At 42.6% G+C, this 24,521-nt stretch overlaps 1 long non-coding RNA gene across 2 annotated transcripts in view; it reads right to left on the bottom strand.

Annotated features, from left to right (window-relative positions):
- Positions 1-9,714: 9,714 nt before the first annotated feature.
- LOC122556807 overlaps positions 9,715-24,521 on the bottom strand; it is a 61,123-nt gene continuing 46,316 nt past the window's right edge. Inside the window, exons 2-5 of one of the 2 annotated variants that reach the window (XR_006313669.1) lie at positions 20,246-20,395; positions 14,838-14,933; positions 13,492-13,581; positions 9,715-9,827 (exon numbers count right to left, since the gene is read on the bottom strand). This is a non-coding gene — a long non-coding RNA (uncharacterized LOC122556807). Of the gene's footprint in view, positions 9,828-13,033; positions 13,582-14,837; positions 14,934-20,245; positions 20,396-24,521 lie in introns of those variants that run through there. The other variant, XR_006313668.1, reaches the window with a different exon arrangement.

Raw genomic sequence — 24,521 nt, 5'->3', positions numbered from 1 at the left:
TGATTATCAGTGAGGCATGACACATTCTTATTGAAGTGTTTAATATGATAAAGGGATATGATAGTTTCACCCTCTCTGGCCTTTTCCTCTGTTGGGAGAATCCAAACATAAAGGAGGCACACTGAAAGTATTAATTAATTTTTATATTCATTCACAGGACGTAAGAGTTACTGGCTGGACTAGCATTTGTTGTCCATTTTTAATTACCCAGAGGGCAGTTAAGAGTTAACCACATTGCTGCGGGTCTGGAGTCACGTGTAAGCCAATTGAGTAAAGATGGTGGATTTCCTTCCCCAAAGAATATTAGTGGACCAGATGGATTATTCACCCAACAATTGATTCGTGGTCATCATTAGATGGAATTTTATTGAATTTAAATTGCACCATCTGCCATGGCAGGATTCAAACCCAGGTCCCCCAGAATATTATCTGCATCTCTGGAATAATAGTCAAGCGATAATACCACTAGACCATCGCTTCCCTCTGGGGGAAGGGTACTTATGTTGAAATGGAAATGGCAGGTGTTCTCTTTCACTAAAATTGGTAATGGAAATCTAGAATTCTTTTCCTACCACAGGACAAGATTTTTATGAAGTGTCAGGTCTAACTCACTTCAGCAGCAGCAAGAAGACTATAACCTACAGAGTAACTCCTGCCAGGCCGGTTGTATTATTAATTATCCTGGGGCAGCAGATTATTTTGGGGTCAGGGTCAATTGGAAGACCATTGGGAAATGGTGCCCACTGCTGGTGCTGTACTTTTGAGCAAGAATGTATATCGATGGACAAAATCTTCACCACCAGGATCAGGCAAGGAATTGAAATGGCGTCTCCTGAGGGCAAATGGATTGTTGCAGAAGGGAGGTCCCTTTGGCCAAAGGTTGCCCAACATGGAGACCATGTACCCTGCCCATTGGAAATTTACTCTGTGACCTTGCTCTGTGGCAGAGAGTTCCCTGGTTCTATTAAAATTCCAGCGGAGACCAGAAGGGGGCCTCAACCTGCCACTGAAATCACTCAGTTAGGCTCCAGGCTGATCCATCGTTGTTCCTGCCTCTGGCAACATTGCTTGACGGTGTTGCAAGACTTTGGGCATGGGAAAGGGTCAGACGGAGTGCCCATTTTGCCAGCAGTGTTTCTAGCCTCCAATCTGTCCTAAAAAGGCTTGGAAAATCCTGTCCTTATAAAGGCTGTGGAAATCTTTCATGATCATTACAGGCTTCTAAGGAAATGAATCCAACACAAGGAAAAGGAATTGAGATATAGATCAGCGGCAAACTAATTGATTAGGAGCAGGGTTCATTGACTGAATGGTCTTGACCTGTTTAATATATAGGTTTGTGTTCACACGAAGCACACAATGTGTTGGTGTTACTGATGCTTCTTTATATCAACTCCTACACAGTGACCTTTTAAGAGAGAAGTAAGATGTCTGAGGAGCCAGCAATGTAAACAATCCCTGAGGGACACCCTGCCTCAGAATAAACACCTGATGGATCATAAAGGTTCTTTCTTTAATGCAGAAGTGTACGTACAATGGAAGGTGAGAAAACCTCAGCTTTAGAAACAAGCATCCTTTTAACTCAATCACACATTGTCAGCAGCACTAGTTGGGCCTCAATGGCCCTCAATGGCCCTGGAGCTAGTTTTGAGCTGTTGCTTTCAATTGCCACTGTCTGTAGCAGCAGTGGAAAAAATGATACGCTCACAGCGCTGTGAACCCAGATTCAATTCCAGACTTAGATGACCGTCTGTGTGGAGTTTGCACGTTCTCCCTGTGTCTGCTTGGGTTTCCTCAGGTTTCTTCCCACAGTCCAAAGATGTACAAGTTATGTGGATTAGCCATGCTAAATTGCCATGTAGTGTCCAGGGATATGCAGGCCTGTTGGATTAGCCATGAGAAAGGTGCGAGTAGGATAGAGGTCTGGTTGGTTTGCTCTTTGGAGGGTCAGTGCAGACTTGATGGGCTGAATGGCCTCTTTTGGCATTGTAGGGATTCTATGATTGTGCTCCCATGCATTTCCTGTCCTGATCTGTCTTTGTGGATGAAGTCAAAAATCACACAACACTGGGTTATAGTCCAACAGGTTTATTTGAAACCACAGACTTTCGGTGCTCCCGCTCCTTCCTCAGGCAGCTAGTGAGAGAGAATACATCAGACGCAAAATTTGTAGTAAAAGATCAAAGAGACATACAACTTATGTGAATGTATTGAACCAACCTGGGTGACTATTAAGTCTTTAATCAGTTAGAATGGAGGTGCAGGTTTTGATTGGTTAATATTATAAATTCCTGCCCCAAGATAACTTCAGAATAAAGGTGACACTTTAGGTCAGACAATGTATTTTAGGTGTGAGGCCATGTTTCAAGTCTATTTGTATCTCAGCCTGGAGTCAGACTGGTTTTATTTTCAAAGAATGAATTCATAAAATGCCACATTGATTGACTGCTTTTAAATTGTGTGCTTTTTGAACAAATTAGAATGTACCTGTAAATTCAAGTCTGCAATTTTACCCCATGGATTTTTATATGTCTGTGTGTGTGTGCGTGTGTGTATGGGGGGGTGGAGTATATGTGTGTGAGAGCATGCGTATGAGTGTGTGCAAGAGTGTGAGTGCTTGAGAGAGAGAGTGTGTGAGGGAGTATATGCTATGAGACACTGAGTGCCAGTGTGTGTGTCTGAGAGAGTCTGTGTGAGTTTGTGTGAGTGTGTATGTGAGTTTGAGTGTGTGTATGAGAGTGTGGCAGAAATTCAGAAAAAGGGAATGGAATTAAGCTTTTGAGTCAGATATGACTTTTCCAGAACTGAAATTTTTAAAAAAAATATATTTCTGATAAATTTGGAAGAAGATCAAGGGGGCAGATGATGCAAAGGCCCAGTGCAAAACACAATGGTGATACAATGGGTGTAAATTAAGGTGTGAAAGGGAGAGAATTGTTCCTCTCAGCTAAGAGTCTGGCAAACAAGAATTCCTGAAGAAGGGCTTATGCCCGAAACGTCGATTCTCCTGTTCCCTGGATGCTGCCTGACCTGCTGCGCTTTTCCAGCAACACATTTTCAGCTCTGATCTCCAGCATCTGCAGACCTCACTTTCTCCTCAAACAAGAAACCTTGAAGAGGTTCTGCTCCTCTCTCTGACAGATTTCTGTTCCAATCTTTTTTTTCCACCCAACATTACACAGTACCTATCGTTGGCCACTAACAGTCTCCATTAACAGCTATTCACCCACGCAGCCAGACCATTATCCACTCCTTTGTCTGTCCAATTGTCTTCTCTCTCTTTGGCCTCTATCCTGACCACCATTTCAGTAGCTGAAAATGTGTTGCTGGAAAAGCGCAGCAGGTCAGGCAGCATCCAAGGAGCAGGAGAATCGACGTTTCGGGCATGAGCCCTTCTTATGCTGCCTGAACTGCTGCGCTTTTCCAGCAACACATTTTCAGCTCTGACCTCCAGCATCTGCAGTCCTCACTTTCTCCTCCACCATTTCAGTAGATCTGGCGGCAACTGCGAGGAGAAATCAGTTAAAGTTTCAAAGCTGTGGAAGAGTCATCAGCCCCGATATGTTAACCCTGATTTCTCTCCACAGATGTTGCCAGACCTGCTGAGCTTTTCCAGCAACTTCTGTTTTTGTTTCAGCTTAACAGCATCTGCAGTTCTCAGTTTCTATTAACTGGGCATGGCGGCGAGGGGGAGAGGATGTAGAATAGATATAATGCAGGCAGTCTCTGGAGTTGAGGAACTCATCATTGAGACCTGGATACAGTGCAGTACTTAAGATGGAAATGAGGTGTTGTTACTTGATGAAGAGCTTATGCCCAAAATGTTGATTCTCCTGCTCCTTGAATGCTGCCTAACCTGCTGTGCTTTTCCAATACCACCCTCTCAACAATATCGTGTGCTGTACTGTTCTATGTTCTATGTTCCATGTTCTATGCTGGAAAGCTTGGAGCAGCTGCCACTAAGGTGCAGTGGAGAAAGACCACTGTCTTAGGTCTTTTGGTCAAAGTACAATGGAGGTTTGATCAGTTATCGGACCCTCCTGGTGCCTGAAATGTATGTAAATGTGGTCTTGTACACGGAAGAAATGCCTTGGCTTTGTTTGTTCTCCATATGTAAATCCTGTGTACAGGACCAAAGCGCTCCAGTGACTATGAATGCATATAAAATTTTAATGAATAAGGTGTATTTTTGAAAATAAAAAAAAGACTCTCCCAGGGCAATGTGCCAAGACCACACAGAACCGAACTGCTCTTGTGACTATGTATGGTATGTAGAGATAGTTTTATGAATGAAGTATATTTTTCAAATTAAAAAAAACGTTTGTGTATGGTCTCGCAATATTTGCTTTGTGGAATGAAAAATGCATTCTGTCTCTTTTGCACTTTAATTTGCACCTATTTTGCATCTTTTCTTCACTATTAACAACTCCTTTGTCTTTTGCACTGAGCCTGTACACCATCTTCCCTCTTCCTCCGCCTTGGTCTAAAGTACATTAAAAACATTTTCTAAAATCTTCTGAAGAAGAGTCACATCAGACTCGTAAAACTAACTCTGTTTGTCTCTTTACAGATGCTGCTTAACCTGTCGTGTTTCACCAGCAGTTCAGAATTCAAACATCTTGCAGTATTTTAGTTTCTTACAAGTTTGGAAAGTGCAGGTTGCAACAGTTCCCTTGTAGATAATGCGTACTGCTACCACTGTGCATCGAGGGCCTTTCAGTGAACTCTATGGCATTATTCTCGTGTCATCAATTAAAATTGCCCTTATCCAGATATTTCTGAAGCAGATAGAATCTAAAAATATTGGAACAAATTTGCATTGGCTGCAATTATATGCATTGTTCTAGTGTTGGGAAATGTGAGCTTATAACGGCTGCACAAACCTGAATTCTTCCTGTCTGGAGACAAAGCCTTCATCAAAGGGTTTCGGAAATATAATAAAATCCGAAAGAACTGCAAAGAAACAAAAACACAAATCGCTGGATAAGTTCAGCAGGTCTGGCAACATCGGTGGATAGAAGTAAGAGTTTATGTTTCGGGTCCAGTGGCCCTTCCTCAGAATTTCTTTTTTTTATGTAAGGGAAATATGTCTTGGGTTTTCATATGCTGAAGTGCACCTAAGGTCATTTGGATGTGACATCTGTCCAAGGAAATTATAGCCTATTTCCCTCTGGAAGCAACATGATGACTCAGTGGTTAGCACTACTGCCTCACGGTGCCAGGGACCCGGGTTCAATTCCAGTCTCAGGTGACTGTCTGTGTGGAGTTTGCACATTCTCCCTGTGTCAGTGTGGGTTTCCACCCACAGTCCAAAGATATGCAGGTTAGGTGAATTGGCTATGCTAAAGAAAGTTGACATCTTAGCTCAGACAATGCATTAAAGGTGTGAGGTTAGAGTCTGTCAGTATTCCCGTCTAGAGTTAGACTGGTACTATTTCCAAAGTACGAATTCATAAAATGTCACATGGACTGACTGCCTGCAAATTGTGTGCTTTTTGAGCTAAATAGAATGTATCTGCAAATACAATTCCGCAAATGCAAATGCACCCCATAGACTTATAGCTTTGGAAAGGGTGCAGAGGAGATTTACTAGGATGTTGCCTGGTATGGAGGGAAGGTCTTACGAAGTAAGGCTGAGGGACTTGAGGCTGTTTTTGTTGGAGAGAAGAAGGTTGAGAAGTCACTTAATAGAGACATATAAGATAATCAGAGGGTTAGATAGGGTGGGCAGGGAGAGCCTTTTTCCAAGTATGGTGACGGCGAGCACGAGGGGGCATAGCTTTAAATTGAGGGGTGATAGATATAGGACAGATGTCAGAGGTAGTTTCTTTACTCAGAGAGTATTAAGGGTATGGATTGCTTTGCCTCCAACAGTAGTAGATTTGCCAACTTTAAGTACATTAAATCGTCATTGGACAAGCATATGGACGTACATGGAATAGTGTAGGTTAGATGGGCTTCAGATTGGTATGACAGGTCGGCGCAACATCAAGGGCCGAAGGGCCTGTACTGTGCTGTAATGTTCTATGTTCTATGTTCTATGTGTGTATGCATGCGTGTGAGGTAGAGAGAGTCGGTGAGTGTGTGTGTGCATGTGAGTGTGTGCCTGTGAGTGCTAGTGCAGGTTAGGAGCATTAGTGATTGGAAAAGTAGATTAATAAGGTAGGGAAATGAGTCTGGATGGGATACTCTTCAGAGGGTTGGTGCGGACTTGTTGGGCCAAATGGCCTGTTTCCGCACTGCAAGGATTCAATGATTTACCAAGCAATTTCATGAACGCATGTGAATATGAATGTTTAATCGGCAGATTGAGAGTTTGTAATTACCCTTTCCTTCTTTGTTCATAACTGGGTGCAGCCCAGTGTTGTAAAGGCATATGGTACTTTTTAATCCAATTCTATATTTTATTGTCAATGCAGTTTGTTGTTTGGGGGAGACAGTGGCCTAGTGGTATTATTGCTGGACAGTTAATCCAGAAGCCCAGGTAATGTCCTGGGGACCTGGGTTTGCATCCTGCCATGGATGGTGGAATTTGAATTTGATAAAAATATGGAATTAGGATTCTAATCATGACCATGAATCCATTACTAATTGTTGAAGGGAAACCCACCAGGTTCACTAATGTCCTTCAGGGAAGGAAACTGCCATCCTTACCTGGTCTGGCCTACATATGACTTCAGACCCACAGAAATGTGGTTGACTCTTTAACTGCCATCTGGACAATCAGAGTGAGCAAAAAATACTGATCTAGCTAGTGACCCCCTCTTCCCATGAATTTTTTTTTAAAAAGTTGACCGGTCAGATCCACCGACGTCAAGCCGGTGTTCTTTTCTGACCACTGCCTCCTGCTGGCTGACTATCACCTACAGGATGAGCAGCAGGCTGGCAAGGGAACGTGGAAGCTGAACACCAAGCTGTTGACCCCGGGAAACATTGAGGAGCTCAAGAGGGACTATGCAGATTGGAGAACCGTGAAGCCCCTGTTTGAGCCTCCAGTGGACTGGTGGAAACAGTAAAAGGGAACATCAAGAGGTTCTTCATCCTCAAAGGTGTTCAGGAGGCGAGAGAGAGGTGGGGAAAACTGTCCCAACTCCAGGAAAGTATGCAGAACCTGCTCCTGCTGCAGACGATGGGGGTCGATGTTATGGAGGACCTCCAGGAGGTGAAGGGCCAGCAAGCCTCGCTCTTTGCCTTGGAGGCCTCCAAGATAATCTTCCAGTCCAGAGTCCGCTCCGTGGAGCAGGACGAGACATGCTCACATTTCTTCTTCCAGAAGAGAGCTCCATGCTCCGCAGACTGAAGGAAGAAGATGGCTCGGTAACGTCATCTCAGGCTGATGTCATGAAGATCAGCAAATCCTTCTATGCCAGTCTGTATGACCCGAAGCCAACCAACAGCGCAGCCTCCCAGTCCTTCCTGTCCTCTATCATGGAGGTCTTAGACGACAGTACATGGGAGAGGCTGGTCCAGCCGCTATCTCTGGACAAGCTGACCAAGGCCCTTGAGTCCTTCGAAAAGAATAAAACTCCCGGAAGCGACGGCTTACTGGTCGAGCTCTATTCTGCTCTATGGGACTTGATTGGCCAGGACCTGCTGGAGGTGTATGTCAGTATGCTTCGGGCAGGTACCATGAGTGAATCCATGAGGAAAGGCATCATCACCCTCATCTACAAGCGGAAGGGGGAGAGGGAGGAAATTAGAAATTGGAGACCAATCTCACTCTTAAATGCAGATTACAAAATCTTGGCAAAGGTCATCGCCAACCGGGCTGGGTCAGGTGTGCTCTGGGGTCGGTGATTCACCCTGACCAAACCTGTGCTGTACCGGGCAGGAAGATCGCTGAGAGTCTCACACTCCTCAGGGATATGATCGCCTACGTGCAGGACAGAGGATTGGACACCTGCCTGATCAGCCTGGACCAGGAGAAAGCCTTTGACATGATATCACACAGGTATATGAGAGATATTCTCTCCAAAATGGGCTTTGGGGAGGGAATCTGCAATTGGATCAGACTGCTCTACACCAACCTTGTCAGTGCAGTCTCAATCAATGGGCGGGAATCAGATAGCTTCCCAGTCCGATCTGGAGTCAGGAAGGGCTGCCCTCTCTCTCCTGCCTTGTTTGCGTGCTGCATAAAGCCATTTGCCGAGTCCATCAGAAAGCATGCGAGCCTGAGAGGGGTGACTATTACTGGCAGCGGGGGCCTGCAGGTTAAGGCCTCTCTGTACATGGATGACGTCGCTGTTTTCTGCTTGGATCCGCTGTCCATACACAGACTCTTGTGCATATGTGACCAGTTCGAACAGGCCTCGGGGGCCAAGGTAAACCAAGGCAAGAGCGAGGCCATGCTCTTCGGGAATTGGGCCGACCAATCCTTGATCCCCTTCACCATCAGGACCGACCACCTGAAGGTGCTGGGTATTTGGTTCGGAGGGGCTGGGGCATGCGCCAAGTCTTGGGGGGAGCGTATCAAGAAAGTGAGGCAGAAACTGGGCAGATGGAAGCTACGGTCGCTCTCCATCGCGGGTCAAAATCTGGTAATCAGGTGTGAGGCACTGTCAGTGTTGTTATATGTGGCACAGGTCTTGCCTCTTCCCAGAACCTGTGCCATCGCAGTCACCTGGGCTATCTTCCATTTTGTATGGAGATCAAAGATGGCCAGGGTCCGAAGGGAATCGATGTACAAAGCTCTGGGCAACGGGAGAAAAAACACACCAAATGCCACCCTCACCCTGATGGCCACTTTTGTGTGTGGCTGCATCAAGCTGTGCGTGGATCCCCGGCACACAAACACAAAGTGTCACTACATACTGAGGTTCTACCTGTCCCCAGTGGGGGGCCCACGCAGTCATTTGGGCCCCGCTGATGCCTCAGCTAAATATATGGATACATGATTGATAAACGTACAGACCTGTATATATGAATGATAAATTCTGATCTCTGTATGCAAATATTTATGTATGTATAGCATGACCAACTGTACAGACAATCAAATTATTTTATGAATAAAGTATATTTTTGAAATTAAAAAAAACCTGTCCCCAGTGTTGTGAAGGATGGGCCGAGCCTCGCTGTCGCGGAACGCTCTGAGTAGTTGGACCTTTCGTATCACCTGTCCTTCGTGGAGAAATTTATGAAGAGAAGCACCTTTGACCACAAGTCCATCAAGAAGTGGTCAGCACGTAGAGTCCTTGAGACCCTTCGGGAAAGGAGAGGGTGGATCCTATCGAGCGGTTCCCTGAGCAGACTGTCAAAGCCATTTGGCAGAATGCCTCATCGCCAGAACTTTCCAACAAGCACCAAGACATAGCTTGGCTGATGGTGAGAAGGGCTCTGCCTGTGAGATCCTTTATGCATGCCCAGACTCTCTCCCGCACCGCACGTTGCCCTCAAAGCGGCTATGGAGGGGACAAGACTGTCACACACCTCCTTCTGGAAGGTGCCTACGCAAAGGAAGTCTGGAGAGGAATGCAGTGGTGTTTGTCGAGGTTCGTCCCGAGGAGCGCCGTGACGTGGGACTCTGTGCTCTACGGTTTGTTCCCCGGGATGCACACCGAGACGAACATCAACTGTGCCTGGAGGATCATCAACTCGGTGAAGGACGCTCTCTGGGCAGTCCGAAACCTGTTGATCTTCCAGCTGAAGGAGCTGACCCCGACTGAGTGTTGCAGACTGGCACATTCCAAAGTCCAGGACTACGTGTTGAGGGACGCACTGAAGCTTGGGGCAGCTGCCGCCAAGGTGCAGTGGGGAAAGACCACCGTGTAACATCTGCCTGCCTAACCACAGGGGGCCAACGCAGTAAGGGGGCTCTGCTGACGCCTCAGCTAAATAAATGGATATATGATTGGTAAACGTACAGACCTGTATATACAAATGATAAATTCTAATCTCTGTATGCAAAGAAATGGAATGTTTACGTATGTATGGCATGACCAATTATACAGATCATCAAAAGATTTTTATGAATAAAGTATATTTTTGAAATTAAAAAAGTTTTTTTTAAAAGCTAACCATGTATTTAAGGCATTACTACATGGGTAAGCAGCTGTAACAGTACCATCTAGAATTCTTTAAAATAGAATAAAAACCCAAAATAACTGCAGATGCTGGAATTCTGAAACAAAAGCAGAAATTGCTGGAAAATCTCAGCGGGTCTGGTAGCATCAGCAGAGAGAAATCAGAGTTAACATTTTGGGTCCAGTAATGATGTCCCGGGTTTTGATGTTCTCAGTTTAATTCTACATTTTATCTTCTGGCTATTGCTTTCTCTTCTAACTCCTTTTGAGTCAATATCTTGGCTTCTTTGTCTTGATTATTACAAAATTCCTAAGGTAGTCACAATCATCTATGGATGTTCAAAGGAGCTTTGGACTTTGGTTAAGTCTCTCTGGAGGCTAGTTCACTAGAGGTCGGCACTAACAACATTTCGACTGCTCGGCTACAAGATAAAGTTATGACAAGATCAGAAAGTGTACTATCATTTTATTTCTGCTATAATCACATGTCTGCAGGGGCACTGATATGCAATCTATCAATGTTATGCTAATTCTTCTTGAGTCAACACATTACTGGTATTGAGTGTAGAAGTTGGGAAGGTATGTTGCAGTCATGCAGGACATCGGTGAGACCGCACTTGAAGTATTTTGTTCAGTTTTGGTCACCTTGTTATACATAGGACATTATTAAACTGGAAAGAGTGCCAAAGAAATTTACAAGGATGTTGCCAGGACTCAAGGGACTGAATTGCAGGAAGAGGTTGGGCAAACTAGGACTTTTTCTTTAAGCGCGTAGGAGACTGAAGGGGGGGGATCTAATAGAAGTGTATGAAATCATGAGAGCCATGGATAGGGTGAACGCACTCATTCTTTTTCCCAGGTTTGGGGAATCGAGGACTAGAGGGCATCAGTTTAAGGTTAGAGGAAACAGAATAAAAGGGAACCTGAGGGGCAACTTTTTTACACGCATATAGAATGAGCGGCCAGCAGAAGTGGTTGAGGTGAGTACACTAACAACATTTAAAAGGCATTTGGACAAATACATGGATAGGAAAGGGTGAGAAGGATGTGGACTAAGTGCAGGGAAATGGGGTTAGCGTGGATGGACATTTTGGTCGGCATGGACTAAATTGGGCCAAAGGGCTTGACTCTATGACTCTAACACTGTTTGATGCAATGAGAAGTCAGTCTTTGTATTTCCTTCACCTCAGGAACAGCACACCAGTGAGGCATTTTGTTGAAATAACCCATCCATTTGGGTGAGCTATCCTGTGTGGAGGTGCCAGTGTTGGACTGGGGTAGACAAAGTCACAAGTCACACGACACCAGGTTATAGTCCAACAGGTTTATTTGAAATCACTTACTTTCGGAGCGCTGCCCCTTTGACAGGCAAAGTGGAGGGAGGCGCTCAGGCATGGAATATACAGTAGGAGAGATAATGGCAAGATAATTCCAGGTAATTAAGAGCAACAACAGATAAGCACAAATAGTGTTAATAAAGTGTCGACAGGCTGAATAACAAGTCTTTGCAGGTAATCTGACTTCTGACTTTCGCCTAAAATGAGCTGCTGTCTTCAAAAGAAGGGGTAAAATATTGTGTTACACTACCTCCTTTTTAAATGGGTTCCTCGGCCTGAATCCTTAGGCTCCACTTGAGCTGCCATTGAGTTAGGTGGTGTCACCTGCTGGTCGGCTTCTTAACTTCATTCACTATACTTCATAATCTTGGTTGCCAATAGCCATCTACTTGTTTCCTTGGGGCTCACGGTCTGAAGAGGAAAGCTTGGTATACCTGCTACACTATTTTTAAGCTTCAAAGCATTTAAAATGTAAAGTATCTGACTTAATTCTGAATCCTTTGCAATGGGGAAAATAAAATTAGGCACTTCCAGCAATGATGCATGTTTAACTGCTGTCAACAACATAGTCTGAAATACAATTCCTCCCATCAGAGAGATAGTTCCAATTGATTCATGTTCAAACAAGAAAGAAAGGACACTAAGAAAAAAACCTTGATTGGGGAAGGCTGAGGATTGCAATAAGGTAATCCATATTTATCCACAAACTCTGTTAGTGGGTTTCACATTGTTGTCTTTGCTGAAGCTTTCATTTGGTGGCTGTGATAAAAGCACCTTGCTGATGGCATGGAGCTGCTTAAAAGTAACAATTATCCATGCAAATGCATTATGTTTTTCAATGGATTTACTAGGATTATGTATTCCAGATATGTTACCATTATTTTCCACTCAAAGTGGAACTAAGTTAAAAGATGTATTGTGTGCAGGGATTTGTTTTTATTTTTAAACATTTCCACAGAAGAAACTGGACAGTGTCCATAACTTTCTTCAGTCAGGTCTGGATTGGAACCTTTGTGTTTCAGATGGTCAATAACATAATTGACTCACGCTGCCCTGCAGGAAGGACACAGGAACTGGTTTGGTTGTTTTTGTACCTTCTATATTTGACATTACCAAGAGGAAGTGTGTTCAATGGCACTAAACATTATTGACCCCCACTTTGCTTTTCCATTTGTTCTCATTCCTAACCATGTTGAACTATTTAAACTGTATGGGCATGGTTAACCTACACTCTGTGTGTTTACATTTTCATTTACAGCAACAAATCTCCCCTGGCATTATTCATGCTCAGTCAGAGGCCACAGAGTAGCCAGCTGATCAGCAAACCCCATCTGAATCCACTCTAACTGCTCCTCGGATGTTGCCTGAACTGCTGTGCTTTTCCAGCACCACTCTAATCTAGACTCTGGTTTCCAGCATCTGCAGTCATTGTTTTTACCTTAGTGAATATTAGTCTAATGGATTAGATTTTCTTTTGATCATGGGCACTTAATATCTGGCATGAATCAGTAAAGGCTGGAGGTATATGTTACAGTTGAATGTGATTCAGACAACAAACTAAAAACCCAACTTGGCTCTGAGCCCAGTTAGATTGTATCGTCACCTTTCTCCCCACCTCCACCCTCCTCTAGCTTCAGGCTCTCTGCCTGTATTCCTGACGAAGGGCTTTTGCCCGAAACGTCGATTTTACTGCTCCTCGGATGCTGCCTGAACTGCTGTGCTCTTCCAGCACCACTAATCCAGAAACTGAAACCCCAGCATAGTGCAGAACATCCTCGGTTATCTGAACATCAATTATCCGAATTTTGGATTATCCAAAAAAGATCTCAAGATCCTGTAAATGCTTCCTTTGTTTACGATGATCAGTTATCCAAACAATGAGTTATCTGAACAAAATACTGCCTGCCCATCTTGTTCTGGTGGCTGGTGTCTGGTGTATGGTGTATGTGTGTGGTGTATGGTGTCTCTTTCATTATCTTTAGGTCCATTTGTGAAGTAAGTTAACTCCTTTGAAACTATACTGGACTGCCTTGTATAAGGGTTCTTTTAAGGAGCCTATTTCATAAGCATTTGGTACATAAATAAATTCAACACCACACAATATTTCCCTCTCGTATCCTCCAGCGTTGACTCACTTGGAAACTACTGATCTGGGCTGTAGAATAAAGCTGCTCCAATGCACCAGTCAGACCCTGCATCAGTGTGGCACAGGCTTTGCTGATTGCCTGGAAATGCAAAATGAGCACCTACATATTTAACATTTGAACAACAATGTAAGTAAATGTTTGTGGAACAGTATTGATATAATGACAGATCAGAATCCTAAAGTACTTGATGAAAATATTAAACTTTTATTTCCAATATCTCCCTTTTTTTTTAAGAAAGGCTAACTCAGGATGTAAATTGTGAGCCCACGGATTGTCATATCTGTATAGATGAAGAGAAACTGGAAACAGAAAAACTAACAATGAAGAGGTAATGAAAGAGCTGAATGCTCACACCTTATCAGCAGCAAGCCATCTCCTACAGATCTGTTGTTTTCACCCTGACAGGGAGAATGTGCCTTTGTGAAGGAAATCTGGAGGATGATGCAATCATTTGTGTTGGCGTTCATCCTGGGCAGCTCTGTGCTATATGGTCTGTTCCCTGGGATGCACACTGAGACAAACGTCGACTGTGCCAGGAGAACCATCAACTCGGTGAGAGATGCTCTTTGGTCTGCCCAAAACTTGTTGGTCTTCCAGAACAAGGAGTTGACCCTGACTGAGTGCTGTAAACTGGCACAATCCAAGGTCAAGGACTACGTGCTGATGGGTGCACTAAAGCTTGAGGCAGCGCCATCAAGGCACAGTGGGGAAAGGCCACCACCTGAGGACTTCCTGCTGAAGGTAAACGGGAGTCTGTTCAGTTATCGGACCCTCCTAAATATTAGTATTAGAATAGAATCCCGACAGTGTGGAAACAGGCCATTTGGCCCAACAAGTCCACACTGACCCTCTGCAGAGTTAAACCCCCCCCCCCCCCCCTTTCCCTTACCTCTGACGAAGACATCTAACCGATACATCCCTGAACACTATGAGCAATTTAAATGGCCAATTCACTTAACCTGCAAGTCTTTGGGTTGTGGGAGGAATCTGGAGCACCCGGAGGAAACCCATGCAGACATGGGGAGAACATGCAAACACCACAAGAGTGGAAGCAAACCCAGGTCCCTGGCGCTGTGAGGCAGCAGTGCTAACCACTGAGTCACCGTGCCACCCCGAGTACTGTGTGTGTAAGGGAGATCTTTGATTTTTTGGATAGAGTCAAAGTCCAATGTTTTGTTCATTTACTTGGTATGCAACTGTACAAAACTGAACTGTTTTTGTGGCAATATATATATACAGAGTTTTTTTATGAATTAAGTATATTTTTGAAATACAAATAAAAGGTAATAAACTGATAATAAGTTCAACTTCCTGGATTGTGTTATTAGGCATACCAGTGTGCTGTGAAGGTCATGGTTTGAGCACAAAATTTAGCACTCCAACACTGCAGGTAAAGAAAGTAGAAAGTCTTCAATAGCTGACAGCCACCCCTGAAAGGAACCAGGACAAAACAAAATTTAATCCAGCAGCAAAGCAAGAATCACAGGCAAATGTTTCAGTAATGTTGATAAAAGGATAGCCACAGAAAATGCTGCTGGAGAAAAAAAAGCAAATCTGGTGGTTTCTCTACCGAGAGAAGTTATTGTTTCAGATCAATGACGTTTTGTCAGAACTTCTGCTCGATCTTTCATCAGAAAACTGATTTGGAAAGTTAGCCCTCTTTCACTCTCCACAGACTTTTTTTTCTGTGTTTCAGATTTCCAACATCTACAGCATTTCGCTTCTATAATGCAGATTGAAAGACGTTGGCACGGGAACAAAGTTATTGTGAGTAATTATTTAAACCTGGATTTGTAAGATTTAACTAAATGTTAAATCTGCAATAGTTAAATGCACATGATCTTATTTGACATTGAAGTTGTAGATCCCCAATTTGGAATCCTGCTGGCTGCGGTCTTGTGTCATGATGGCAGTATGTCTGACTCCAGCTCAGAAAGTGGTTCAAATCATGCCAGGCTCATAGTGTTTCATGAGAGCTCAACTTCCTGGATCTTTCCTCAGGAGAAAGTTTATTTTGGGGAATGCTGGTTGATCACAATCCTTTTTATGGGTGGCTCAGTGGTTAGCACTGTTGCCTCACAGTGTTAGGGACCCAAGTTTGATTCCACCCTTGGGGCAACTGTCGGTGTGGACTTTGTGCATTCTCCCTGTGTCTGTATGGGTTTCCTCCCACAGTCCAAAGATGTGCAGATTAGGTGGGGGTTGGCTGTGGGAAATGAAGGGTTATGGAGAGAGGGGTGGGATGCTCTTCAGAGGGCCGGTGTGGACTCGATGGGCTGAATGGCCTGCATCCCACACTGTAAGGATTCTATGATTAAAACTTGATCTAACCTGCATTCAGGCAAGCTGATAGCTGAAATTCTCCCCAGCTTGAGAAGGACATGTAGGTGACTTTTAACTATTTTTTCTGTCAAAAGCAAGTATTACAAGATCTGCATTCTGAGATAAACTGAAGACCGTTTGGTTTGCAGGACCTTCTGCATTAGAGTGTATGTAGTGATTTACTGTTTCTCTCATTCTCACTGCACAATAAAACTGGCTTCACACAAAGAAGTTTGTGACATGCCATTAACTGTGTACCCTGCATTCAAGTGAGACATTACTTTCTGTAATGCTCTCTAACATATGCTACCTGATTCTTGCATCCATGCTGGAATTTACACTGGCTTTAAACTGAGGCACAACGCCTCACCATTGACATAACTCCCTCACATATCTCCATTGAATAAAGGCTGCGTGATGGGCCAGTCCAAATTGCAGAGCAATATTGTGCATCTGATGTGTTTAGCCATTCCCCCAGACATAATTCCTATGTGGCTTTCTAATAAATGCAGCTGAAAGCAGGTCAGTGTATCACATCCTCTTGAGGGTTCTGTTAACTTTTTGGTCAAAAAACAGTTCTGAAGTCAGTTTCATATTAACGAATAGGTTTGCTGCTGGTTAGCCACATAAGTTTGCAAAAAAACATACGTTTTAGTAATCTGTTCCATCATTTTGGGTTTCTCCCCATTTAAATGTCAACAATATTTTGGTTTCTGGTCAAGATCAACTTTGTTGAAAATAGATACACTGTGGTCTGTCTAGCCAGATAATATTGGCCTTGAAAACTTTGAACACGACCTCCGAGTTACAGTTACTGCTTTGTTGCCTTCCCCTTGGTTTTCACGGATGCACACTGCTGTACATCTATTGATACGCTCAACAAACATTTGAAAATGTATTTCAGATGGCACTTGGTTTTACTTAGGCACATACAATGCAGGGGCTTCTGCAATTAATAAGAAAATACTCCGTCACAGTGGCTCAGTGGTTAGCACTGCTGCCTCACAGCGCCAGAGACCCGGGTTTCATTCCAGCCTCGGGTGACTGTCCACGTGGAGTTTTTACATTCTCCCAATGTTTGCGTGGATTTCCTTCAGGTACTGCGGTTTTCACTCACACTCCAAGGATGTGCAGGTTAAGATGGATTGACCGTGCTAAATTGTCCAGGGATGTGTGGGTTCAGTGGATTGGCCATGGGAAATGTGGGGGATGGGTCTGTGTGGGATGCTGTTCAGTGAATTGGGACGGCCTGTTTCATGATTCTATTTCCCTAACTTAACTTGAGGGGCCATATCCTATGTTATTTATATTAACTTAAATGATGCTGGATGAACTTAATAACATATAGATAGCAATCCCTAATAAAGGTCATGACCCCAGATATATTAGTTCAGAAGGACTGTCGGTGATACTTAGACTCAGGAGACCTCATCTACTTATCGGACTATGGTTAGTTTCACTTTCCATGACATTCTGTATATATATCCCATCCAATCCCGTTTGTACAGGAAAGCACATTGTGGTCAATTAGGCAGAGTTCGCATTTAAATGTGAGTATTGTTGTATGGGACAATGCTGCTGTAGTAGACAATAGTGGAGCTGTAACAATAGTGGAACCCACAATGAGGATGGTACAGACAGATGATGGAACAAAAAGTACAATAATAATCAGGAAAAGCTGCCTAACCAGTGGCTCAGTGGTTACCACTACTGCCTCACAGTGCCAGGGTCCCAGGTTCGATTCCAGCCTTGAGTGACTGTCTATGTGAAGTTTGCACATTCACTCTGCGTGGGTTTCCTCCCACAGTCCAAAGATGTGTAATTCAAGTGAATTGGCCATGCTAAATTGCATGTTCGGTGCATTAGTCAGAGGGAAATGGGTTTGGGTGGGTTACTCTTTGGAGGGTCGCTTTGGGCTGAAGGGCCTGTTTCCACACTGTAGAGAATCTAATCAGTAGAGGGTTATGATTAAAGTCTTTATTATCAGGATCAATGTTATTTCTTTTCTTGCCTATTTTTATATACCAGTAATCAGAATTGTACCTTACTAGTTAATGGACATCAGTGTAAATTCAACACCCTTGATTAATAGAAGCTAAGTCTGACAGAAACAGGACTTCCCTTCATTATAACTGTTTGTAGATAAAATGGTGACACTCGACTGAATGCAGGCTTCCAAAGGATCAGTGTGTGCACTGTTTCTCTTTTCAGTTATTCATAATATCAACACTTGTGAGGCAAAGTTATCTCATTAAGAGGCTCAAGAGTAAAGAAATTGATTGCACAAGTGATGCACTGTACAAAGCAGTTTGAACCATATTCCCAAGTTTCTATGTGCAAGAGGTCACTTACACACAATGGGAACCTGTGAGCCTAATAGGAGCTAATTAGTTTAAATAACCAAGTGCTAATTGTTGTCAGCAATCACATGAGTCTACTTTCTCCAGAATCTAGCTGTTATGTCTTTCATGATAGCAGTACTTACTTGAAGTCTGACAGGGTAGCAATTATTATATTAAATTGGTCTCTCACTAAAACTCTTGTATTTCTTTGTTTTTGCAAAATTATCCTTTTGACTTAAATCAAGATGATGCACATCAGTGTAGTTTCTTCTTTAATTTTTTAAAATTTATTCATTTGTGGGATTTAGGTGTCTCTGGCTGGCCAGTATTTATTATGTGTCCCGAACTGACCCTTGAGAAGGTGTGAGTGAGCTGCCTTCTTGAACCGCTGCAGTCCACCTGCTTTGGGTTGACCTACAATGCCATTGTACAGCTCAATGTAACATGCACCACTCGAAGTAGTAGAAAGTGAGGACTGCAGATGCTGGAGAGTCAGAGTTGAAAAAGTGTGGTGATGGAAATGCACAGCAGGTCAGGCAACATCCAAGGAGTAGGAGAGGTGACGTTTTGGGCTTAAACCCTTCATCAGGAATATGCCAGATATTCCTGATGAAGGGCTTATGTTCAGGCAGCATCCGAGAAACAGGAAAATTGAAGTTTTAGGCATAAGCCCTTCATCAGGAATGTTTGGGACATTCCTGAAAAGCATCAACTCCCCTGCTCCTCAGATGCTGCCTGACCTGCTGTACTTTTCCAGCACCATACTTTTCAACTCTGACCACTCAAAGTACAACAGAAGGTGGTTCAATTGCTTGCTTGGTCCTTTTCAGTTGCTGAGTTGATACAACATAGTGAACTTTCAGTGGAAGATAGATCAAGTTAAATTGAATTGTGGAAGCTGATCATTAATTTCTTCCAATCTGTAACAAATTACCACTGGTGAACTTGAGACCTCTCTGTACTGGAATAGCTTAAAAGTGGAAGTCTACCATGAGGGCAACCATGGACGAAGCTGAGTCCTCTAACTCTGTGCCATGGTGCATTGGAGGTTGAGCCTTTGTACCAGAGTTCTGCAAAAGATGGACAAGAAGGATGCTACTTTTGCTTTCTCGTTCCTGATGGCTGTGACTCGGTCTCAATCCACTCGGTCTGATTGATAGTTCTTCATACACATACCCAGTGGCTGTGACAGTTTCTGCAGCTCACCCATGAGCTGCCTGTGGCCCCAAAAACACTTTCCCAGCAAATGATCAGCAGTACAAATTCTACTGCAGTATCCTCTTTCCTAAACCAATGTGGGCAGGCAGAATTCAATTCTAGTATTCCCATGCCGTCTCAGGTAGGATGGACAGATTTTCCTTATCCACATGTCCTACAGTATGACATTACACTGGCTTAATACAGCACATATTTCAGGCGTTCTAGGGATCAGTATAGGCTTTGTGTACTGCCAAGATTAGAGTGGTTCTGGAAAAGCATAGCAGGTCCGAGGAGCAGGAAAATCAACGTTTCGGACAAAAGCCTTTCATCAGGAATCTGCCCTTTGTGTAATGCCAGTCCAAGAACACATTTCACATGATGGTTATAGGTCGTGACTTCTTTAGCAATGTTGGATTTGGAGAATGAACTAATTTGGAGATTTTACAAAAGTTAAGAGTCTGAGAGCCATGTCCAAAACTGAGGATAATTCCGCTTTTCTTTTCAGCCTGAATCTACACTCAGAACATGAATAGTCAGTTACTGGGAAATGCAAGAGAGTGTTTTACACAGTTATAAACTTGAAGGGGTTGCCTATTATTGAAGGGCAGAAGCAGAAATGTATAAGAAAGGGGAGGAAATTCCATTAATGTTCAGTGTTCTGGATTGGCCACTGCAATGCTGCCAATCTGTGTCACATAGCTGTGAATCCACATTTATTGCCGTTAATTAAAACCTATGAAATTTGGAACAATTAACAATTCTGAAGTAGTACTAAGGTAGACAAATGATTGAGCTTTAAGTTATTTTTCAACTATTTGATAAATTGCAGGAAACAAATGCAAATTAGCAATGGTTTCATTTTAGTATGATGTACGAACCTGATAACATTGATTGAAGTTGACAGCCAGAACTATACTTTTATAAAATAAAGGATCGCTCATTTTAAGCACAAGCTGATTTTTTTTCTCTCTTCAGGGGATGTGAATCTTCAGTTCTCTCTTGCTGTACAGACAGAGGTGGATAGATTCCTGGTAAGCAAATGGAAATGTTGGCTGGGCTAATGTGAAATGGAACTGTGTTTACAATTGAATCAGCCATCAATTTATTAAACAACTGTCAATTTATCACATGGCCTATTCCCACTTCATATTCTTGACACTTTTGTCAACATTTGTGGAAATGTAATTTTAAATTTGCAGTCTTTTTAATTTCCAATATAATCCAGAAATTTATAGTGAGTAAAATTTACTTTGGACAGCTTTTTTTTAGCAAAGTTAAATAATGCTTTCAAAAGTTATAAACAAGTGATCGTCAGTCAAGAGTCACATGACCAAATTCAATGGCTACAATATAATCTGCTAATCTGCATAATCATAAAAGCTGCCTTTGGAAAAGACAACAGTACATTAATAGTTTGGCTTTGGGATTATAGTTAACAAGTATCCAGAACATGTGTTTTTTTTTAAAATGTGCTAACTTTCTATGGTTGAAAGTAATGGTATTCTTTGTATTTGACCTAAAATAAAACAGGAAATGTGCAAGTACAGAGGTTCTTTAGCATCTGAAATGACTCATGACGGGTCAAGGTTTTGAGAAGTGCTCTTTATCAAACTGAGCTCCCAGGAACTGCAAAGTTAACCATCTTATAATTTCTTGAAAGTTTTTGACAGGGCACTTCAGACATTTTTAGCCTTTATTTCAGATTACTTTCAGATTTTTTATTAAAGTAGATTACTTTGTCAACATAATCAGTCACAATGATGGGATAGCTTACAACAGCAGGACAGAGTGAACTTCTCTAATAGACTAACCCACCAATCTGCTATAGGTTTGTTAATTTCATAATTAATACTTCTGTGTTATTTCTGCACTAAAGAAAGAACTGGGGATGATTTTGCATCTTTCACAACCCTTGATGACCAATAGAACTTCAAGACGGTGAAGTACTGCATTGTAAGAAACGTAGCAGCCCATTTGAACACAACATCCTCCCATAGACTGCTTCAAGGCAATGTGTTGATTTTAACAGTCTTTGTTGAGAAATGGATGCTAAGCAGGCCAATGTAACACTTAATATACATTAACCCACGAAAACACCAACTCAGCAATGATTCACTCACTTGACGAGTTGTCGTTAGTCTCTCGCTGCTCTGCATGACATTTGAGGTTTATCTATTCATTGCATGACCTATTTGAATTGAAATATTTATTTTAAAACATTCTTGATATTTCAACATGTGAGTACTTGTGACAGACTGAATAATCAGTAATATTTTCTAGAATTTTAATGCCTGAAATTCCTCACCATGCATATTGGTTAAAACAAGCGCCTGAGAGAATGACTGACCAAGGAGTACTGGGAATCCACATGTTAGACAACTACTTGTTCTCTTGTGGGGTGGGTATAACTGCAAGGACAGCATTTGTAGTTCAACACTAATTGCCCTTGAACTGAGTGACTCGCGAGGCCATTTCAGAGGGCAACTAAGAATTGACCTCATCTGGATTTGGAGTCATACATAGGAGAAAGTGATGACTGCAGATGCTGAAGATCAGAGTTGAGAGTATGGGTGCTGGAAAAGAACAGCAGCTCAGGCAGCATCTGAGAAGCAGGAGAATCGATGTTTTGGGCATAAGCCTTTTATCATTCTGATGAAGGGCTTATGCCCGAAACATCGATTCTCCTGCTCCTTGGATGCTGCCTGAGCTGCTGTGATTTTCCAGCACCACTCTCTCGACTGGAGTCATACATAGGCCAGACCAGGTAAAAGTGACAGACTTCCTATCCTAAAAGATATTATTGAACTTTTTATTTGCAAATGTCTACAATGGTTTCTTAGATACCGTTGCGAAGATTATTTTTATATTCCTGATTTATTAATTGAATTTCAATAGGTACTGTGGTTGGATTTGTCCCCAGGGTGTTCACTTTAGCTTCTCAGCTACTTGTTCAGTGACATTATCACTATGCTACCTTCTGTTGCATATAATAACATGGGTAAACGTAGTCCATGCAGTTTATCTGCTACCGAGTTTGAGTTTTGCTCTCCAGGAGATGTAGTTCAGAATAGCACCTTTTCTTTACTCAGCCTAGAAAATTGTAGGTTTGAACAGGTAATAGCCCACTCAATTATACATTAGTCATTTATTGGAAACTGCAACTCCAGAGTTGCAATATTTCTGCCTCAGCTTTCACCACTAATACAATGTAATTATTATGTCATTGCAATTTGTGGGAGTTCTTGCCAAAGAATCATGGAAACATACAGCACTGAGAAACACCCTACGGTCTAACCAGTTCATCTCAACCATAATCACAAACTAAACCAGTCTCACCTCCCTGCTTCTTGCTCCTTTCCTATTCATGCACTTATCCAAATGCCTTTTAAACATTGTAACTGTACTTGTAACCGCCATTTTCTCTGACAGTTCATTCCACACACGAACCACTCTGTGTAAAAGAGTTGCCTCTCATGTCCTTTTTAAATCTTCATCCTCTCACCTTACAAACACCTGAGGAAAAAGTCCCTTGTCACTCCTCTTATCTACACCCTTCATAATTTATAAACCTCAATAGGGTCACCCCTCAACCTCCTCCTCTCCAGTGGAAAAGAGTCTCAGTTTTCTCCAGTCTGTTTTGTATTTTAAACCGTCCATTTTGGGTAACATCCTGGTAAATCTTTTCCGAATCCTCTCCAATTTAATAATATCCTTCCTATAACAGGGCAACAAGAAATAGACACAGTGCTCCAGAAGAGGCCTCACTAATGTCGCCCTCGACATGACATCCCAACTCCTAGACTCAAAAGTCTTAGAAATGAAGGCAAGCATATTAAATTCCTTCTTAACCACACTGTCTATCTATGGGGCAAATTTCAAAGGAGAATGCACCTGAGCTCCTAGGTTTCTCTGTTTTAAACACTACCTATGGCCTTTACATTAATTGTGTAAGTCCTATCATTTTTTGTATTAACAAAATGCAATACCTCACATTTATTCAAATTAAATTCTACCAGCCACTCCTCAGCCCATTGACCCAACTGATTCGGATCTCTTTGTAACTTTAGATAACTTTCTTCACTGTCCACTATACCACTATTTATAATTTTGGTGTCATGTGCAAACTTACTGACCATGCCTCCTAAATTCTCATCCAAATTATTTACGTAAATGACAAGCCAAAGTGGATCCAGTACCAATCCTCGTGGTACACCACTGGCCACAAGCCTCCAGTCTGAGAAACAACCCTCCACCACCACCATCTGCCACCTCCCATCAAGCCAATTTTTAATTCCAATCGGCAAGCTCACCCTGAATCCCATGTGATCTAATTTTACAAATTAGTTTACCATGCAGAAATTGTCAAAGGCTTGACTAATGTCTACCACTCTGCCCTCATCAATCGGTTTGGTTACTTCATTAAGAAGACTCAGCCAAGTTTGTGAAACATGATTTTCCTCACATAAAGCAATGCTGACTATCCCTAATCAATCCTTGCCTCTCCAAATGCTTATAAATCCTATCTTGCAGAATCACCTCCAACAATTTGCCCACCACTGATGTCAGACTCACTGGTTTATAGTTTCTAGGCTTCTCCTTACAGCCTTTCTTATACAATGGCATAACATTGTACTTCACCAGAGGAATGGAGGGTGATACAAATGTTTCTGCTACGGGACCCTCAATTTCCTCCCTAACTTGCTACAATGTCTCTCAATGTCCTCGGATCTCCGGTCCTGGAGATTTATCTACCTTTATGTTTTCTATTGTCATGCACCAAAGAACTATCATGTTCCTTACAATGACACAACTTCAGTTCAAGAGTGCTTCATTAAAGGTAGTGAACAATTCAGCTCCTCAAGGCCAGCTCAATGTCGAAAAGGCAGAAATCTGGAGTGTGCTAGAAGACCTTCCAATTTCCTGGATGAGTGCAGTTTCAGCAACATTTAACAAACTCAACATTATCCAGGACTAAATAAAAACCAAAAGGACTGCAGATGCTGTAAATCAGAAATGAAAAGTTGCAGGAAAAGCTCAGCAACTCTGGAAGCATCTGTGGAGAGAAATCAGAGTTAATGTTTCGGGTTTGTTGACCCTTCCAAGTACAAAGCTTGTTTGATCAGCACCCCATACACCAGCTTAAACATTCACTCA

This window comes from Chiloscyllium plagiosum, chromosome 14 (assembly GCF_004010195.1).
Source record: "Chiloscyllium plagiosum isolate BGI_BamShark_2017 chromosome 14, ASM401019v2, whole genome shotgun sequence".
Lineage (NCBI taxonomy): Eukaryota > Metazoa > Chordata > Chondrichthyes > Orectolobiformes > Hemiscylliidae > Chiloscyllium > Chiloscyllium plagiosum.
Note: the sequence above shows the minus strand (reverse complement) of the source record. Positions and strands in the feature narration are given on the sequence as shown.